The sequence below is a fragment of the Hemitrygon akajei genome, unplaced genomic scaffold, assembly GCF_048418815.1.
Source record: "Hemitrygon akajei unplaced genomic scaffold, sHemAka1.3 Scf000033, whole genome shotgun sequence".
NCBI classification, from domain to species: domain Eukaryota; kingdom Metazoa; phylum Chordata; class Chondrichthyes; order Myliobatiformes; family Dasyatidae; genus Hemitrygon; species Hemitrygon akajei.
In genome coordinates, this window is record NW_027331919.1 from 17,351,650 (window position 1) to 17,372,186 (window position 20,537).

Consider the following 20,537-nt stretch of genomic DNA (forward strand, 5'->3'; position numbering starts at 1 on the left):
CTCACCAATCTGTGTGAAAGAACTCGCCTCTCACATCTCCTTTCGGCATCTGCTCGGGGGACGGACAGAGTTTGTGATGCCCCAGACACGCATTCCAGCCACTCACCAATCTGTGTGAAAGAACTCGCCTCTCACATCTCCTTTCGGCATCTGCTCGTGGGACGGACAGAGTTTGTGATGCCCCAGACACGCATTCCAGCCACTCACCAATCTGTGTGAAAGAACTCGCCTCTCACATCTCCTTTCGGCATCTGCTCGTGGGACGGACAGAGTTTGTGATGCCCCAGACACGCATTCCAGCCACTCACCAATCTGTGTGAAAGAACTCGCCTCTCACATCTCCTTTCGGCATCTGCTCGTGGGACGGACAGAGTTTGTGATGCCCCAGACACGCATTCCAGCCACTCACCGATCTGTGTGAAAGAACTCGCCTCTCACATCTCCTTTCGGCATCTGCTCGTGGGACGGACAGAGTTTGTGATGCCCCAGACACGCATTCCAGCCACTCACCGATCTGTGTGAAAGAACTCGCCTCTCACATCTCCTTTCGGCATCTGCTCGTGGGACGGACAGAGTTTGTGATGCCCCAGTCACGCATTCCAGCCACTCACCAATCTGTGTGAAAGAACTCGCCTCTCACATCTCCTTTCGGCATCTGCTCGTGGGACGGACAGAGTTTGTGATGCCCCAGACACGCATTCCAGCCACTCACCAATCTGTGTGAAAGAACTCGCCTCTCACATCTCCTTTCGGCATCTGCTCGTGGGACGGACAGAGTTTGTGATGCCCCAGACACGCATTCCAGCCACTCACCAATCTGTGTGAAAGAACTCGCCTCTCACATCTCCTTTCGGCATCTGCTCGTGGGACGAACAGAGTTTGTGTTGCCCCAGACACGCATTCCAGCCACTCACCAATCTGTGTGAAAGAACTCGCCTCTCACATCTCCTTTCGGCATCTGTTCGTGGGACGGACAGTGTTTGTGATGCCCCAGACACGCATTCCAGCCGCTCACCAAACTGTGTGAAAGAACTCGCCTCTCACATCTGCTCGTGGGACGGACAGAGTTTGTGATGCCCCAGTCACGCATTCCAGCCGCTCACCAAACTGTGTGAAAGAACTCGCCTCTCACATCTGCTCGGGGGACGGACAGAGTTTGTGATGTCCCAGACACGCATTCCAGCCACTCACCAAACTGTGTGAAAGAACTCGCCTCTCACATCTGCTCGGGGGACGGACAGAGTTTGTGAGTACACTGGAGAGGATTGAGTTGTCTGAGGCGTTTTCACATGAGAACGGATGAAGTGTTGGATTTCTTCATTCATGTCCTCTGGTCCTAGCTCTCTTTCAGATGGGCTGGATATACTGGCCCGAGTCAAGTCGGACCGCCGGCAGGAAGTCATCAGAACGATGGTCAGCTGGACAGAGTGGGTAAAGGTGAAATACCGTGTACAGAGGTGTGTAACTTTGGAACAAACGCTTTACCTGTAAAAACATTTCTAACTGGAGGGGCAAACACAGAAATAAGACTGATAGATAGACACTTTATTGATCCCGGTGGAAATTATATAATGAGGGTAATGTTACAAGTGCACAAACATACAGATATTAGAAGATAAGTTTGAAAGAATAAATAATAGGTTACCTCAAACTGTGTAGCAGTAGGGGATAATCATTTTCCCGGATGTAGGTTAATTCATTAAGGAAGCTTATGGTCGCAGGGAAGAATGAAGAATGCCCTCATTTAACGCTCTACGTCTTAGTCTGTTACTAAATGTGCTCCACCGCATAGAAGATCGTACTGGCGACAACAGACTGGTAGAGACGTGAAGGGGAGGACTGCACACTCCGAAGGAATTCACTCTCCTCCGGAACTGGAGGGACTCTGGTACTTCCTGAACTGATCTACGGGGCGCTTGTGTGAATTCTGTCCGTTCTCCTGGTGACCGCAGTATTTCCACTTCGTCCTCTGCAACCGAGAATCGGATTGGCCGATGTGCATTTCCGTTGGACCATGGGATTCATGGTCGAAAATGGGTGAGGCCGTGCCGAGAACGGGAACATGGCGAAAAAGAAATTTTAAAAATGATAGAACGCTTAATAATTGCTCGGAGGTAGAGATCGCGGGCTGCGGGTTCCGAAGGGTCTGTGCCCGCCCTGTGTCTCTCTCGGGCTCAAAACCCGGGTTGTTTACCTTGCCGTGTTCTTCAATGACCGCCGGTTCTCTATTGTCAAGATGGAGAACACTGCGACCGCCTCTGAAAAGCACTCAGAAATACTGTTTATTAATGAATCGAATAGGATGATTCCAACCACGTACATTCCAACGTATTCCCTTAATCCGTTTAACTGCCGTACGATAATTTTATTCCATTTTTGTTTTATACATGCGCGCTCCCTACCGCTCTGTACATATACAAATTTCGAAATTCAAGGCAAATTTACTTCACCAGTTTACGAGTCTTAGCATCTTCATCGAGTCCCATTTGTCAGCCGGCCACAGGGGCCCCGCTTTGCACTCTTCTTTTCAATTCCGCAACTACTCTGGGCAGTTTCCTGCGCACTATGACCGGGTATTGGATCAGAGAGTTTCAAGTGTCCGCTGGTAAAAATGTGCCTGACCCGCTGAACGTTTCGGGTATTTTCCCTGTTATTGCTTCAACAATACAGGAAGGACAATACAGGTACCACAAATCATCTGCCTCTTTCAGGGTTTGCTCCGAATTGCGGCAACATTATTTTAAATGCTTCAGTGCTTATTGTTCCAAAGCGGAGTATCACATAAACGTTACCCCTTCTGATCTCTAAGGAACAGCGCTGGGCTGGCTTGTCATTTCCTCATCACTCCACAGATAATAGGGCGCGGTAACGTGCTCTGGGATACTAAAACACACCCCAGAATCTTTTCTAAATTTGCCAGACCCCCAGTGACACAGCGTATAACTCATCGGTGATGTCTACCGCTCTCTGCTGAATCTCAACGGCGATTCGCTTCCGCGTTCCCTTCAAACTCGCAGTCACAATATTTCTCAATCCAGATCAGTGAGCTTCAACTTGGATTTAAAGCGCGTGTTCTAATTCAAAGCCTGAGATCCAGATGACACCAATTATCCCGTAAAGGTGTCCAGCGCGCTCGATTATGGGAATTTGCTTCGACAACGGCTGTGCGTTAATAAATCAGAATTGCGTGCCGTGAATTCACAAGGTGAATCCATTTCTCCACTCTTTCTTTCTGCGCCTGTTTCCACTGCCGGTTACTTCTCGCCGGGCTACGGATTAAACCGGGATGGGGCAGGGGAGCTCGATTTGTCATTTTAATTACTTAGGGAACAACACAATCCTAACACTTGTGAAAAATACAGTAACATTCGTATTTTAGCGTGCTTCACTCTGCACTAGCACCCACCTTTCGTGAACGGGGGCACACACTGATCCCAGAGGCCTGTGCCAGTACCAAAATAATGCCACCATCTCGCTGTCTCCCCAGCCTGCTGTCTCCCCAAACTAACCCCACTGCCCCGTTAAGTCCCAGCTTATTCCCCATTGCCCGGTTTCAGTCCTTAAACTAATCCCGCTGCCCCGCTGTGTCCGCACACCATCGTGTCAGTTTCTAAACGAATCCCGTTACCCCAATCTCTCCCTACGAACCAACGTCAGTGCCTGAACTAACCACACTGTCCTGTTATCTCCCCACAGGCCGGAAGTTTCCAAAGACGTGAAATGGCTAAATGGAATGATGATGCTTTAGGCTGGAATTCCAAACTGGAAACGTATGCACCCTGGAAAATACACAACGGAAATGAGAAGGTATTTTAGTCAGTACTTGCATAGGGTTCTGGACAGGTGAAGGAGCCATGTTTGACAGAGATGTAGATCATCTAGTGAAGAGAAAGAAAGAAGCGGACCAGGTTTAGAAGGGCTGGGATCGGACACGGCTGTAGAGTTACAAGGCGGTCAGGGTCGAACTGAAGAATGGAATTAGAAGAACAAGAAACCGCCACAGAAGGCCTACGGCGGGATTTAGGAAAACCACACGACATTCTAGATGTGTGTGAAGAAGAGGATGACTGGAGTGAGAGTGGGACCGGTCAGGGACAGAGATGAAACACACGGCTGGAGTTGGTGGGGGTGGGGCTGGTCAGGGACAGAGATGAAACACACGGCTGGAGTTGGTGGAGATGGGACCGGTCAGGGACAGAGATGAAACACACGGCTGGAGTTGGTGGGGGTGGGGCTGGTCAGGGGCAGAGATGAAACACACGGCTGGAGTTGGTGGGGGTGGGACCGGTCAGGGACAGAGATGAAACACACGGCTGGAGTTGGTGGGGGTGGGGCTGGTCAGGGGCAGAGATGAAACACACGGCTGGAGTTGGTGGGGGTGGGGCTGGTCAGGGACAGAGATGAAACACACGGCTGGAGTTGGTGGAGGTGGGACCGGTCAGGGACAGAGATGAAACACACGGCTGGAGTTGGTGGGGGTGGGGCTGGTCATGGACAGAGATGAAACACACGGCTGGGGTTGGTGGAGGTGGGACCGGTCAGGGACAGAGATGAAACACACGGCTGGAGTTGGTGGGGGTGGGGCTGGTCATGGACAGAGATGAAACACACGGCTGGGGTTGGTGGAGGTGGGACCGGTCAGGGACAGAGATGAAACACACGGCTGGGGTTGGTGGAGGTGGGACCGGTCAGGGACAGAGATGAAACACACGGCTGGGGTTGGTGGAGGTGGGACCGGTCAGGGACAGAGATGAAACACACGGCTGGAGTTGGTGGGGGTGGGGCTGGTCATGGACAGAGATGAAACACACGGCTGGGGTTGGTGGAGGTGGGACCGGTCAGGGACAGAGATGAAACACACGGCTGGGGTTGGTGGAGGTGGGACCGGTCAGGTACAGAGATGAAACACACGGCTGGGGTTGGTGGAGGTGGGACCGGTCAGGGACAGAGATGAAACACACGGCTGGAGTTGGTGGAGGTGGGACCGGTCAGGGACAGAGATGAAACACACGGCTGGAGTTGGTGGGGGTGAGACCGGTCAGGGACAGAGATGAAACACACGGCTGGAGTTGGTGGGGGTGGGGCTGGTCATGGACAGAGATGAAACACACGGCTGGGGTTGGTGGAGGTGGGACCGGTCAGGGACAGAGATGAAACACACGGCTGGGGTTGGTGGAGGTGGGACCGGTCAGGGACAGAGATGAAACACACGGCTGGAGTTGGTGGAGAGTGGGACTGGTCCTTAATGAGGACTTTACTTCACTTTTCACCCGTGACAGATCCTGACGTTCGTTAGGAAGCATGAAACGGGCTTATGTGCGACGACAGGACGAGGTTAAAAAAGAGGATGTACAGGAACTTTTGAAAAACATTCGGATAGATGAGTCCTCTTGTGAAGTTGCGAGAAACCCCAGGTTACTGTGGGAAGCGGTAGAAGAGATTGCTGCGCCCTTGGCGATTATCTTTGCGTTATCACTGCCGCACATGCAGTATCAGGGGATTGGAAATGGAAATAGTATCCCTTTGCTCAGGAAAGGGAGTATGGATACCCTTGTAAATTATAGCCCAGTCAATCCTACTTCAGTGATGGGCAAATTATTGGAGAACATTCTTCGAAACAGAATTTGCGAGGTTTGGGAGAACCTGATTTGGGAGAGTCAGCACGAGGAAACCTGCAGATGCTGGAAATTCGAGCAACACACACAAAATGCTGGTGGAACACAGCAGGCCAGGCAGCATCTCTGAGGAGAAGCACTGTCGACGTTCCGGCCCGAGACCCTTCGTCAGGACCCTGCTGTGTTCCACCAGCATTTTGTGTGTGCTGTTTGGGAGAGTCAGAATGGTTTGGGGAGAGGCAGGTCATACCTCACCCTGCCTGGTTCAATTCTGTGAGGATGTGACAAAGTACAATGGTAAAGGTAGAAAAGTTGATCTGGTATAAATGGATTTTAATAAGGGATTTGATACGGTTAACCGCGGTAGGACCGTTCATAGCGTCAGAAGGCTTGGTATGCCGGGAGAGTTGGCTGGTGGATTCAGGACTGACGCCCACAGAAGGCAGACTGTAGTTGTGGATGGAGCGTTTTCTCCCTGGATGTCAGTGACCAGCGGTGTCCGACACTAATCATTTTGAGACCCCCGGCTTTTGTGTTTTTATGAATGATTTGGATGAGCGGGTGGAAGGGAGGATTTGCAATGATGTGGAAGTTGGTGGAATTATGGGTAGTACAGAAGCCTGTCACAGATTACAACAGGACAGTGACAGGACGCAGAGCAGCGCTGAGAAGTTACAGATGGAGTTCAACCCGGAAGTTACGAAGTGATTCTCTTTGGGAGAGTGGATATGAAGGCAGAGGTATTACTTGTTCGAGTCAACCGCGGGCCGCACGTTAGTACGAGCCCCACAATGGAAACAGAGCGGTGAGACTCTCTCCAATAAGCCGAGGGCCGCTCATCGGTGTGAGTACCACAATCGGCACGGAGCGGAGCACTGCAGGAGCTGAAGGAAGTGTGATTGACAGGTGAGCTTGAACACTTCCGCTGTTCTGCACAGACTCATAGTAACGATTGACTTATGAAAACAGTTGAATAAACTCGGCCTTTTCTCCTTGGAGCGACGGAGGATGAGAGGTGACCTGATAGAGGTGTATAAGATGATGAGAGACATTAATCTTGTGGATAGTCAGAGGCTTTTCCCCAGGGCTGAAATGGTTTCCACAAGAGGACACAGGTTTAAGGTGCTGTGGATCAGGTACAGAGGAGATGTCAGGGGTAAGTTTTTTTACTCAGAGAGTGGTGAGTGCATGGAATGGGCTGCTCGCAACGGTGGTGAAGGCGGATACAATAGGGTTTTTTAAGAGTCTTTCGGATAGGTACATGGAGCTTAGAAAAATAGAGGGCTATATGTAAGCCTAATAATGTCTAAGGTAGGGACATGTTCGGCACAACTTTGTGGGCCGAAGGGCTTATATTGTGCTATATGTTTGCTATGTTTCTATGAAAGACAATATACCTGAAAGCAAATAAGGAAAAAAACAGACAACTTCGTAGCAAATAATAGAACTGTCTAAAAACCTGCGGAATATTCACAGATTTCAGAACCATAGAACCATAGAACACTACAGTACAGTACAGGTCCTTCAGCCCTCCATGTTGTGCTGACCCATGTAATCCAAAAAAAAGTACTAAACACACAATACCCCATAACCCTCCATTTTTCTTTCATACATGTGCCTGTCCAAGAGGCTCTTAAATACCTCTAATGTGTTAGCCTCCACTACCATCCCTGGTAAGTCATTCCGGGCACTCACAACCCTCTGTGTAAAAAAAACTTACCCGTGATGTCTGCCCTAAACTTCCCTCCCTTAACTATGTACCTATGCCCTCTGTTGTTTGCTATTGGTGCCCTGGGATACAGCTACTAACTACCCACCCTATCTATGCCTCTCATAATCTTGTAGACCTCTATCAAGTCCCCTCTCATTCTTCTACGCTCCAAAGAGAAAAGTCCCAGCTCTGCTAACCTTGCTTCATATGACTTGTTCTCTAATCCAGGCAACATCCTGGTAAATCTCCTCTGCACCCTCTCCTTTACTTGTTACTTGTTACTTTTGTTCAAACATAGAGTGTATTTGCGAAATACTGGTAGAATTGTGGCTGGTTTGAGAATATTGTCCTTCGAACTGTCCACAGCCCTCGCTAATTCCCCGAGGACACGGTCCGTTTTTGTTCACAGGTCTCCGGATTATCGCTGTGGATCTTTTAAATTATTCGGAGGAGTAGAAGCGCAGTGTTACTGTAATACATGTCAGCTGTCATTGTTTATCCCATCACTCGCACCGCCCGGAATGACTGGAACAAACGAAAGGAAAGAATGAACGAATGTTCCCCTTTAACAAATAAGTGTTTTCCATTTCACCCGCCAGAACAAACTCCTTCCCGCAATTTCAGAAGCGAATGTGCTCCGTCAAATTTTGCAAAACAAATCGACTTCAGGATGAATGCCAACTTTGAGAGCAACACAGATATATATAAAATATCTTCTTTAAATAGCTGAAGCCAGGTATCATGAAAAATAACACGGAAAAGTCACATCATATTTTATTTTAAGGTACATAGATTGCAATATCCCTTGAGGAGCCAAATTAATGACACGGGAACAGCGAGTAAAAATAGTTGAACGTATTTGTTTGTGCAGTTGGTTGTCACTAATGTCCCTGACGTGATAGCCACGCTAATTGCCTCAGTGGATTTGCTCTCTCCTCAATAAAAGTCTGCTAAACCGATCCCCAGTCCATCTGAGCAGCTGAAACGCTCCGCACAACCGAACGCTGATTCTGACGGAATATGGGATATCCGGCGATTTACTACATCGCGGGCATTTTCTATCCCACACTTGTAGCGGTTGGTGTCCCCGGTAAGATGCCGGAGCTGGTCACTCTATGTCTGGTGCCTTCGTCCCTCTGCTGCGGTATCCGCACTGTTACTGAGCACAGATGCTACCATCGGCTGAAACGTGTTTCCGGAATGGAGGATTCAGGCATCTGATGGTTTTATTTCCATTTTTCATATTTTGATCGCGGTGTTTCTCTCTTATGTCAATTAAGTTGGTGCCGATATTGTCACTGTTTCATAATCGCACCTCGCTCGGCTTTCTGAAGTGACGCTGGTCTCTGCTTTTCCAGGCCCCAGTCTCTATCAGTGCAGACAGTTCGACCTTATAACAACGTGGCAGCTCATTTAAATGACACGTAGGTCTGTTCTTCTGTAAGACAGTAAATGAGATCTGTGCTTTATATCTCATTGACTGCACTTTGTCACCGCTACAAACAATCCCTTCAGCTATTGGTGTTGTTTGCAGGAGCGATCGACTGCTCACCGGTCCGTGAGTCGTGGAACTCGGATGCCTCGCTCTAAACTGTGGGAAGTTCGCCGAACCACTGACACTCACATCCGTCATTGTCCTTCAGCCGGAGTGCAGCGACCGAGACCGCACACACTGGATTCCCGCTTTCCACTTCCAAACAGACCATACCCTGCAGGAATCGGGGTGGGGGGGGTGGGGGTGGGAGTCATTGAATCAGTTGCAGCTAAACCATCTTCTGCATAGCTTCTTTAGTATGGACGTTCAGAGAGTTACCACTGACGATATTTCTTTTTTATTCAAATTTCTTGTAGTTAATTTAACGGCGATTGTGATCCTCTCTCGGGGAAAATGCGGACTCTCCAAATGCATCACCCGTTACCTGGTTGGAATGGCGACAGCGGATCTACTGGTGGTTATCGTTGTTGCTTTAGTGGAACAGACCAACAATATCTACATTTATTCCCGAACCCTGCTCATCACTCCTGTGTGCGCTCTGACCCTTGTATTTAGGGTCATCATGACGGACTGTTCTGTTTGGTTCACGGTCAGTTTTACCTTCGATCGCTTCATCGCAATATGTTGCCGAAAGCTGCGGGAGCGATACTGCACCGAGAGGACAGCAACGGTGGTTACCGTCATCGTGGTTATATTGAGCTGCGGGAAATGTATCCCGTTATACTTTGCCATTGAACCTTACGTCATCATTGACAACATGCCGTGGCGTTGCGCCCTCACGCATGAGTACGCTACTTCACCCGCGTGGAGAGGATACGAATTACTGGAGAGCATTTTAACACCATTGCTACCAATCGGCTTAATCCTGGTGTTTAACGGGTTAACCGTAAGATATATCGTTGTGGCGAATCGAGTCCGCAGAAAGCTTCGGCACAGCGGCGACAATCAGAAAGATGCCGAGGTGGAAAACCGCAGGAAGTCGATGATTTTGCTGTTTTCTATATCAGCTAATTTCATATTATTTTGGATGCCCTACGTAGCCCATTCCCTGAAATGGCAAGTGCAAAACTATTTTTACCAGGACAGATATTTGAGTTCCCCGGTATACATCCTACAGCAATTTGGGTTCATGTTGGAAATTCTCAGCATGTGCACCAACACTTGTATCTATACACTGACACAGAGGAAATTCAGAGAAGAGCTGAGGAATGGAATGACGTATGTGTTTACATTGAATGGTCTTCTGTGTAGATAACGCCCGTGTCCAATGGTAAGTCAGCGGAATTTTCAAATAAAGCCGTTTTACAATGAACAGGTTTGGCAAATATGTCATTAATTCAAACAATCATACGCCTGGTCATCCGGAAATTGCAGAATTGGCGGAAGATTGCTGGCTTCATACAGTTCAGGTAGGTAGCAATACAAGCGGTCACTGCCGCTGGCGTGATTGTTACATTGGTTGAGGTACGTTCCAAACTATCACAGACTCTCGGCTGTCACAAGGTCAGGGATGGCTTCAGGACTTTCCGCGTTTTAGATGTTTCAAAATGAACAGGGTCGGGTAACAGAGTGTAAAGGGAGTGCGATGGGAAACCGGGGAGAGTATCGCAGCTGCAGAAAGGGAGGACAACGTGGAGCGTTCGTTTGTTAACAGACTGGGAGACGAACACTGAACCATGAAGGGCGCGAACACCCCATGTGGAGTGTTCTGTACAGCCGCCCACCAGATTAACAAAAAAAAACTGCAACGGAAACGGAGAGGAACCAATCGGGAAGCGGATCTTTGACATGTGCCATGTTATCGGCACGGGTAAGTGAAACTTCCACAATATTCCTCGGCACCTTCCCAGGGTAAAAGGTCTGGCATAATCTGTCAGTTGTGTGTTGGAGGGATTCATGTCAATATAAAAACGCAGGCGGACTAGCGAACATTCCAGACCGGATCTAATATTAGAAAAGGGAACGGATCAGGTGACAGATCTCTCCGCGGGTCAGCATGTCGGAACGATAGGGCAGAACTCCCCTCCATTCACCTTACACGGGGATAGGACCAGGGAGTATGGAATGTATTTAACCGGAGATCTGCGATTTGTGGTGCTGCCTGGCCAGAACTTGGGAAGGGAAATAAGGAAACGATGTACTCAAGGAAATGAGCAACAGATAGGTGGAGATTGTTCAGAAAACATGGGGTCCGGTATCAGCTTGTCTCGTTGAGGCAGGGAAAGGATGAGAGCGTAAAGTAACCCTTGCTAACGGGAAATATGGAACAGCTCGTCAAGAGGAGGAAAGAAAGATACTTAAGGTTTAGGAAGTGCTACGTACCTCGTAACGGGTTAAAGAAGAACCAGCAGAAATGGACACACCTGGAGTCTGAGTCTTCCGTTATAAACTCTATTTTATTAGTGACTGCGTGATAAAGTGATATAAAACAAGATTAGGTAAACAGGTTAGCAGAGTATATGCATATAGAGGTGAGTAAATAAGGCTCCCCAAGCTTACCGAGCTCAGGTGATTGGGTGATAAAGTCTTACGGTCATATGGTCAGTAATCAGTTCAGTTCTGGAATTTGATTTGAGAAGAGGTGGAGACAGAGAGACAGGGAGTCTTCCGATGCTGGTGCCGATGCCGATCCTCCACGTCGTCCTCCATGCCCCGAAGCTTACAGTCACCAACTTGTGATTACAGAAAAGGGTGTCCGTTTCCACGGTAACGCTAACAACCCAGGCGAGGGGTATACACACCGATAGCGTTCCAGCGGTCACCCCTTTGTCCACAGTGTGAGCAAAAACCCCACCCTTGTCGTGGGCACACAAAGCTCACCGGTGTCCTCCTTGCCTCTGGAGTCGTGTGTCCGATTAAAAAGTCAATTGACCTTGTACGTATCTCAGCAGTGCGGAACACCAGCTGTCCGTCATATAGCTCCGCCTTTCAGTTTCCCAAGCAACTGACAGACTGTCTCTCTCTCTCTTTGCTGCTGAATTAGCACACAAGCTGTTCACCCCTTCTTAATCTCTCTGAAAGGAACAGTCCACTTTAGAATAATCCTTCAGATCTCGTCACACCTTTTAAGAAAAAAATGATGACACAGCAATTTTTTTGCCTTAACTATCGATTATACACTTAAGGCAATGCATGTCAAATTATCAGGTAACATAGCAAAGCATTACAAACTTAAACTTAGCATCTAGACTAACAATCTGCTATAATATAATCAGTACCATTCACGTGTTTTATTTCCGTGTCATACTGTTGCAAGATCAGACTCCAGTTAAACAACCTTCTACTCTTATCCTTCATTTTCCTCAGAAGCAATAATGGGTTATGGTCCGTGTAAAGCACAAGTGGTTTCTGAGCAGGACATATGTAGATATCGAAATGCTGCAATGCTAGAATGAGTGCTAGCAACTCTCTTTCAACAGTGGAGTAATGTTTCTGATGCACATTAAATTTCTTTGAGAAATAAGCTACCGGATGTTCAATTTCATCATCGTCCTTTTGCAACAATTCCACACCAGCAGCTTCATCACTGGCGTCTATCGCGGTTCAAAATGGATTATTGAAATCAGGTGCTTTGAGCACCGGGTGATAACACTCTTGCCCGTCGGATCGGGAACCTCAGCAATAGCCTGAACCTTGTCCTGCACAGGTGCCAGTTGGCCCCGGCCTACTACATAGACAAGATACGTGACAGTGGGATGGCCAAATTCACTTTTATCAAGGGTTACAGTGAGATCTGCTTTAGACAGCCTTTCAAATAGTTTCTCTACAGCTGAGATATGCTCCTCCCAGGTGTCACTCCATACAACCAAGTCATCAATATAAACCCCGGTATTTTCTAAACCTTGAATCACTGAATTCGTCATCCTTTGGAACGTCCCTGAAACATTCTCCCTCCCAAAGGATAAAACATTGTACTCATACAATCCAGACGGTGTCACAAATGCAGATACTTCTTTATCCATTTCTGTTAAAGGAACACACCAGTGACCTTTCAGCAGGTCAAACTTTCTAAGGTTTTTAGCCTTCCCCACTCTGTCAATACAGTCATCCACTCTTGGGATGGGATAAGCATCTGTCTTAGTTGTTGCATTAACTTTCCTGTAATCAGTACAGAATCGCATATTCCCATCCAACCTAGGGTCAATCACGCTCGGTGACGGCCAGTCTGAAGTGGATGCTTTAATTATGCCGGCTGTTAGCATGTATTCAATTTCTTGTGCAACCATTTTATTTTTGTCTGGGTTCATTCTGTCAGGGTGCTGCTTAACGGGACCAACTTCATCTACAATTCCATCATGCAACACAACCTTAGAATGTCAGGGAATAAATCTTTATACTTGTTAATTAAACTCTTCAGTTGTTTTTGCTGCCTGGACTGCAAATGTTGAGTCTTTCCATCAAGATTTTTCAAAACATCAGAATTTCTGCGGCTTGTGGAAACTACAGGGAGCTCAGGTATTCCAGTACCAGACACTGCAATCTCCTCCGTTATCATAACAGTATTCACTAGTGCAGTTTCGGCGTCATGATAACCCTTCATCATATCCACGTTGACGAGCTCTGCAGCCTCTCTCCGGCCAGGAGTCCTAATAACAGAATTCAAATAATCAAATGTCTTAATTATTTCATATGGTCCACTAAATCTCGCCTGAAGGGGGTTGGTAAGGAGGGGGGACAGCGTCAAAACCCTTTCTCCAGCATGTTTCATGTTTATGTGAGAGAGCTGTAAATTCTGCTTTGCAAGGTCACAAGCCTTTTAAGTCTGTTTCTGAATTCCAAAACATAACTAAGGATACTCATACTCACATTCTTATCTGACCATTGCTCCCCGAGCAGGGTCAAAGGTGACACAATGTGCTTAGCTCTCAACTCTTTAACTAACCCCTCGGATGTTTTCGAAGTAAGGTTACTACCCTGGTCAGATTGGATTTCTTTAGGTTGACCTACCAGTGCGAAAACTTTGATCAGTGCTTTTACCACCATCTTGCAAAACTTCACAAAATCCTTCCTTAAATTAGGCCAGTAGAATTCCTTCCTAATCCTGTTTACTGTCTTACTCACTCCAAAATGTCCACCTAAAGGCATACTATGAGCCACAGTTAAAATCCCAGCCCTGTAAACTTTCGGGACCACAACTTGATGCTCCATGGCCGAATCCTCACTTGCAGGCACCGTAGGTGGTCTCCACTTCCTCAGTGATACCCAGTCATTAAGATAATATCCTTCTGACTCTCTCTGAACCTCCTCTTCTGTGAGGACTGTCTCCTTTAACGCAGCAATTTCAGAATCACGACGTTGTTCCGCTATAAATTCATCCCTGGACCAGGACAAACCTTTCTCCTCCTCCTTACTACCCAGACCCTGATGTAACATGGAAGGTTGAAAAGCCTCTGACAAGCTGTCAAATATTAAACCCTTGTCTTTGTTAACTGCATCAGCAGCCTTTCTAGACATGCTTCGAGTCATGTGAGGTTCACATCAGTATCTGTGCGTGGGTCATCAGCAACAAGCTTGCTTGTTAGCTGTACTGCTGAATAAACTTCACCCTGGATAGGTGCCAACCTAGTGTTTACCGAACTCAGTACCATCACTAAGCTTGCGAAGACCATGTTTACATTATGAAAATTTGCCTCCAACCCATCGATTCTCTTCCTTCGTCTTTTACTTCGACTCGTCTGCATAGTAACCCAGTCAGGTGGTCTCTCAAAACCAAAACAATCCTTTCTCTTCACATCGCAATCGTGAAAGACAGCTCCATGACCTTGCAGTTGTTTACTTCCGACTGCGAAAGCAAAATTCTTCAGAGTTTCACAGACTTCAACAGGACATTGTCCTGCAAGAGGGTCAGAGGTCGTGAAACCAGTCCAAACTTCCCAAGTTCTTTATTTAAAAAATCCAAAAACAGCACCTTTCTCAATATTTCCAATAAAATTCACATCATCAGTTCTCAACTGATCACCAACTCCCAGAACACCGTCTATCACAAGTGACTGAGAATCCTCAATTTCCACTGGCACCAAGGTTTACTCACTGAACCAAGTCCATCTGGCTCAGAAAGATTGCATTCCTTTCCAACCGAGTCAGACACCTCAGACCTTAATTGAGTTTCAACACAAGGTTCAACACCCTGGAAATTCACAGGTGCTTCAGCAACCTGAACACAAGCAATGGGGACAGCTGCCTCCTCTAGGATTTCAATACTAGTCCCAGTTTGAAATTCCAGGTTCCCCTGATCCTCCCAGCTACTCTCTGGGAAACTCTCATCCGGAGTAAACTCAACCTTGTGGGTTAAAACAACCTCGTCTGCTAACCCAGCAGGGTCCCGCAAGGTAGAGGCATCCTCGTCATCTCGGTATTGCCTTACCTCATCGGGGACAACCTTCTTAAATTCGTGAATCACAACCAGCTCTTTCAAGCTATCCAAACCCTCAGTTACCCCTTCCGAGGTATACCAGCGATTGAAGTACGCCTGTTTTTCATGGACAAACTCCACATCACTTTGTATCCCGGACTTCCTTAAATCTCTGAACGTTGGTCCATACGCCTGTGGAACCAACTCATGGACTCTAAGCACTGCATCTTTCACTGGATCATAGTTCCTTGACTGGTCAAGGGTCAGGGGCGAATACGCCTGCTGAGCCTTCCCCTTCAACACACTTTGTAACATGACAGCCCACTCATCCCTCGGCCACTTCCGAGTCTGGGCCACCTTTCCGAAGTGTAGGAAATACCGGTCGACTTCAGCTTCATCAAATGGTGGTACTAACTTAATTTCTTGCTGATATTAAACTCATTGCCCCGACCTGACGCTTGATCCTGTCGCTGCCACATCTTCCCGAACTGTCTTTGTTTTTTTTTTCTGTCTCTTTAGCCTCCAGCAGTTTTAATTACAACTCACACTCATAGATCAGTTTCGCTGTCTGAAGCTGAACCTTAGCCTCTGTAAGCACTTTACCATCAGCAAACATACCATCACTTCCTTTTCGAACTTGCCCTCGCTACATAATGCTGTGTTATTATCAGCTGTATCTGTGCCTTCTTCATGCGAGTGGTCACCTTAGCTTTCAACTTACGAGCAATTGCCAACAGTACATCGCTCTTAGCATCATCCAACGCCTCCGGGGTTTGTTCTCCCAAAAAATTATTAACCACAAACTCCATTTCTCCTGATACTCAACCCACACAGATCAAAATCCAATCAAATCAGCTAGTCAACCAAGCCCCCAAAAGATTTCAGAACGGTTCCCACCAACTTTTGTTCATCTCCGGGACGAGAGCCCAGTTTGCTCAGATCCCGGATAGAGGCTCCAATATTTGTTACGTACCCCGTAACGGGTTAAAAAGAACCAGCAAAAATGGACACACCTGGAGTCTGAGTCTTCCGTTATAAACTTTATTTTATTAGTAACTACGTGATAAAGTGATATAAAACAAGATTAGATAAACAGGGTAGCAGAGTACATGCATATATATTTATATAGGTGAGTAAATGAGGTTCCCAAGCTTCCCCGGCTCAGGTGATTAGGTGATAAAGTCTTACGGTGGTATGGTCAGTAATCAGTTCACCCTTGTCGTGGGTACACAAAGCCCACCAATGTCCTCCTTGCCTCCGGAGTCGTGTGTGTTCTGTGGTGTGTCTTGTGTGTCTCTGGTGTGTGTCTTGCGTGTCTGATTAAAAAGTCCACTGACCTTGTATATATCTCAGTAGTGTGGAACATGCTGTCCATCATATAGCTCCGCCTTTCAGTTTCCAAGGCAACTCACAAACTTTCTGTTGCTCTCTCCCTAAAATAGCACACAAGCTGTTCGCTCCCTCTCTCTCTTGTTAAAAGAACAGTCCACTTTAGAATAATCCTTCGGATCTCGTCACGTGACCGTCCACAGAAAAAAAGAACCCTAGGTGTACATAAGAGGGGCCAACATTGCTCATAATTCCACAAATGAGCCCACTCAGGTTCCTTGAAAAGCCTGGAAATTAAATCTTTACTCTTATACTCTAGTCATCTGGAAATGAATGCGAACATTGCATTTGTATTCCTTACCACCGACTCCATCTGTAAATTAACCTTGACAAAATCCTGCAACATGACTCCCAAATCCCGTGGCGCCGGAGATTGTTGAATTTTCTTTCTGTTTATGAAATAGTCTGCACTTTTATTTCTTCCAGCAAATCGCATGACCGTAAACTTCCCAGTCCTGTATTCCGTCTGCCAGTACTTTGCCCATTTTCCCTGATCTGTATGAGACCTTCTGTAGCGTCTCTGCTACTTCAACACTACCGGTTGATCGGGAACGATCTGCACGGACTGTGGTTTCCCGATGAGGAAGCCAAACATTCTGTTGCAGATGGAGTTGCACCAGCCCAGGATGAGAACTGAGGAAATCATTGCGCTGAACGCTGAGCTGTTGCCAGTAAACCGCAGCGTGACGTAAGTATTGCTGTTGACCGGATGTTGCAGGGCCAGTGGAGAGCAAGTGAGCTGACGACAGCATTAGACCTATTGTGGAGATAGACAAATGGTCGAGGTAATTTTGCGTGGAGGCCAGGGAACTGCGGTGTTATCTGGGACCACTCCTCGTTGTGATTTTTAGAAACGACTTGGATGAGGAAGTAGAAGGGTGGGTTAGTAAGTCTGCTCATGACACAAATGTCGGGGGTGCTGTGAATACTGTGGAGGGCCGTCAGAGGTTACAGCGGGACACTGATCGGATGCAAAACTGGGCTGAGAAGTGGCAAATGGAGTTCAACCCAGATAAGTGTGAAGTGGCTCATTTCGGCAGGTCAAATTTGAAGACATAATTTAATATTAATGGTAAGACTCTTGGCATGGTGGATGATCATATTGGACACTCAAACCTAGCGCAAATGTTGACAGTGTTGAAAAGGCGTATGTGCGTTGGCCTTCATGAACCGTGGGAGGTAACGTTACGACTATACAAACCCTTGGTCAGACCGCTCTTGGAGTAGTGTGTTCAATTCTGGTCACCTCACTGCAGGAAACCTGTGAATATTATAGGCAGGGTGCAGAAGACATTTACAAGTATGTTACCTGAATTTGGGAACATGGCTTAGGAGAATAGTTTGAATGGACTTGGCCTCTTCTCCCTGGAGCGACGGAGGATGAGAGGTGACCTGATAGAGGTGTGCAAGATGATGACAGGCATTGAACGCGTGGATAGCATTTTCCCAGGAACGAAATGGCTCATGCGAGAGGACACAGATTTAAGGTGCTTGGAAGTAGGTACAGAGGAGATGACGGGGTAATTTTTCACACAGAGAGTGGTGAGTGTGTGGAATGCACTGCCGGCGATAGGTACATGGAGTCAGTAAAATAGAGGGCTATGTGGTAGGGACATTCTAGGCGGTTTCTGGAATAGTTTATTGGGACGGCACAATTTTGTGGGTCGAAGGTCCTGTAAAGTGCTGCAGATTTCTCTGTTCCAGCCAATAAACACTAACGCGTTATTTTACACTCGATGGTCGCGGAAGCAGCTGGCCCACCCTTCCTGACCACCGGGATGATCGTCGCCCTTTTGAATCGGCTGGGATCCTTCGAATGCAGAAGTGAGAGGCTGAGAAAGAGCCTGGGGCAGTCCCGTCTATTGGTCGGCACAGGTCTGCAAGGCCCCACCAGGTACATCATCGGGGCCTGACACCTGGAGAGCGTTCACCCACCTGAAGGGTGCTCTGACCTTGTGCCCCGAAACAGAGATCGCAGAAGATGGGGTGTTGTCACCACATCCCTCACTACTGACAAGCTCCATGAGCTCCTGACACCTCTGGCATATCCGTCCCCTCCATAATCCCTTACTCCGACTTCCCGTCACCGACAACCCCTTTCTACCTCAGACTACTTCCCCTCTCGATCACCCCCTCCTTTCCGAAACAACAGCTAATTCCGTCACCTCCTTGACACACTGCACCGTTCCCCCTCATCCCCAACCTCCCCGAAGCCACTCTCCGTTTGAATGGAGCGCTCCGTCCCCAACAGACCTCCAGTTCACCGGCACCAACACGAGCCCCTCCTCTATAATTCACCCTCTCTCTGTTCACCGGGATTTGTGAGAACGGTGGGGAGCATTGACGCCTGGTTTTACTCCCTTTTTCACCCGATATCGGTCTCTGGGTTCTGAGCCTCTCTACAGGTCTGTGTGGATAGGCTTACCATGTAAGGCCTTTGACAGGGTTCCGCACTGTAAGTTAGTTTGGAAGGTTCAATCGTGAAGTAGTGAAATGGATTCACCAGTGGCTGGATGGGAGATGCCAGAGAGTAATGGTGGATAACTGTTTGTCAGGTTCGAGGCCAATGACTAGTGGTGTGCCTCAGGGGTCTGTACTGGGTCTAGTGTTGCTTGTCATATACATTAATGATCTGGATGATGGAGTGGTAAATTATATTAGTAAGTAAGCAGAAGATACAAAGGTAGGTGGCGTTGTGGATTTTCAAAGCTTGCAGAGAGATTTAGGCCAGTTAGAAGAGTGGGCTGAAAGATGGCAGATGGAGTTTAATGCTGATAAGTGTGAGGTGCTGCATTTTGGTATGAATAATCCAAACAGGACATACATGGTAAATGATAGGGCATTGAGAATGTAGTAGAAAAAAGTAATCTAGGAATAATGGTGCATAGTTCCCTGAAGGTGGAATCTCATGTAGATAGGGTAGTGAAGAAAGCTTTCGGTATACTGGCCTTTATAAATCAGAGCATTGAGTATAGGAGTTGGGATGTAATGTTAAAATTGTGCAAGGCATTGGTAAGGCCAAATTGGGAGTACTGTGTACAGTTCTGGTCACCGAATTATAGGAAAGATGTCAACAAAATAGAGAGAGTACAGGAAAGATTTACTGGAATGTTACGTGGGTTTCAGCACTTAAGTTACAGAGAACGGTTGAACAAGCTAGGTCATTCTTTAGAGCGTAGAAGGTTGAGGGGGGATTTGATAGAGGTACTTAACATTATGAGGGGGATAGATAGAGTTGACGTTCATGGGTTTTTTTTTCCATTGAGTGTAGGGGTGATTCAAACAAGAGGACATGAGTTGACAGTTAGAGGGCAAAAGTTTAGGGGTAACACGAGGGGAAACTTCTTTACTCTGAGAGTAAAGCTGTGTGGAACGAGTTTCCAGTAGAAGTGGTAAAGGCAGGTTTGATATTGTCAGTTAAAGCCAAGTTGGATAGGTATATGGACAGGAAAGGAATGGAGGGTTACGGGCTGAGAGCTGGTCGGTGGCACTAGGTGAGAGTTAGCGTCCGGCACAGACGAGAAGGGCCGAGATGGCCTGTTTCCGTGGTGTAATTATTAAATGGTTAAATGTAGATCCTGTCGTATGTGCAATCTCACCACACCGTCCCTTCCCGCTCCTCGCCTCCCCTTCCTTCCTCTTCCCTCTGCACCGCAACGCCTCTCAGACACACAGACACACACAGACGCGCAGTCCCTGAGGCAGACACACAGGTCAAGACCTCTGTAACGGCTATTGGTAGGAAAATGGTGCAGAAGGGGGGAATGGGGAGAGGGAGAGAAGGAGCGGGTAAGGGGTGAGGGTGGCAGTGAGGGAGACGGATGAAGAGGGCTGGGGTAAGGGGGCCGGGAGGGACGAGTAGGAGAGAGAGAAAGAGGAACTGTGTGGGGGAGAAAAGAGGAAGCGAAAGAATGTGCGGAGGTAACTGACAGAGAAAGGAAGAAGGGAGACGGAGTGAACGCAGGGGGAGGGTGG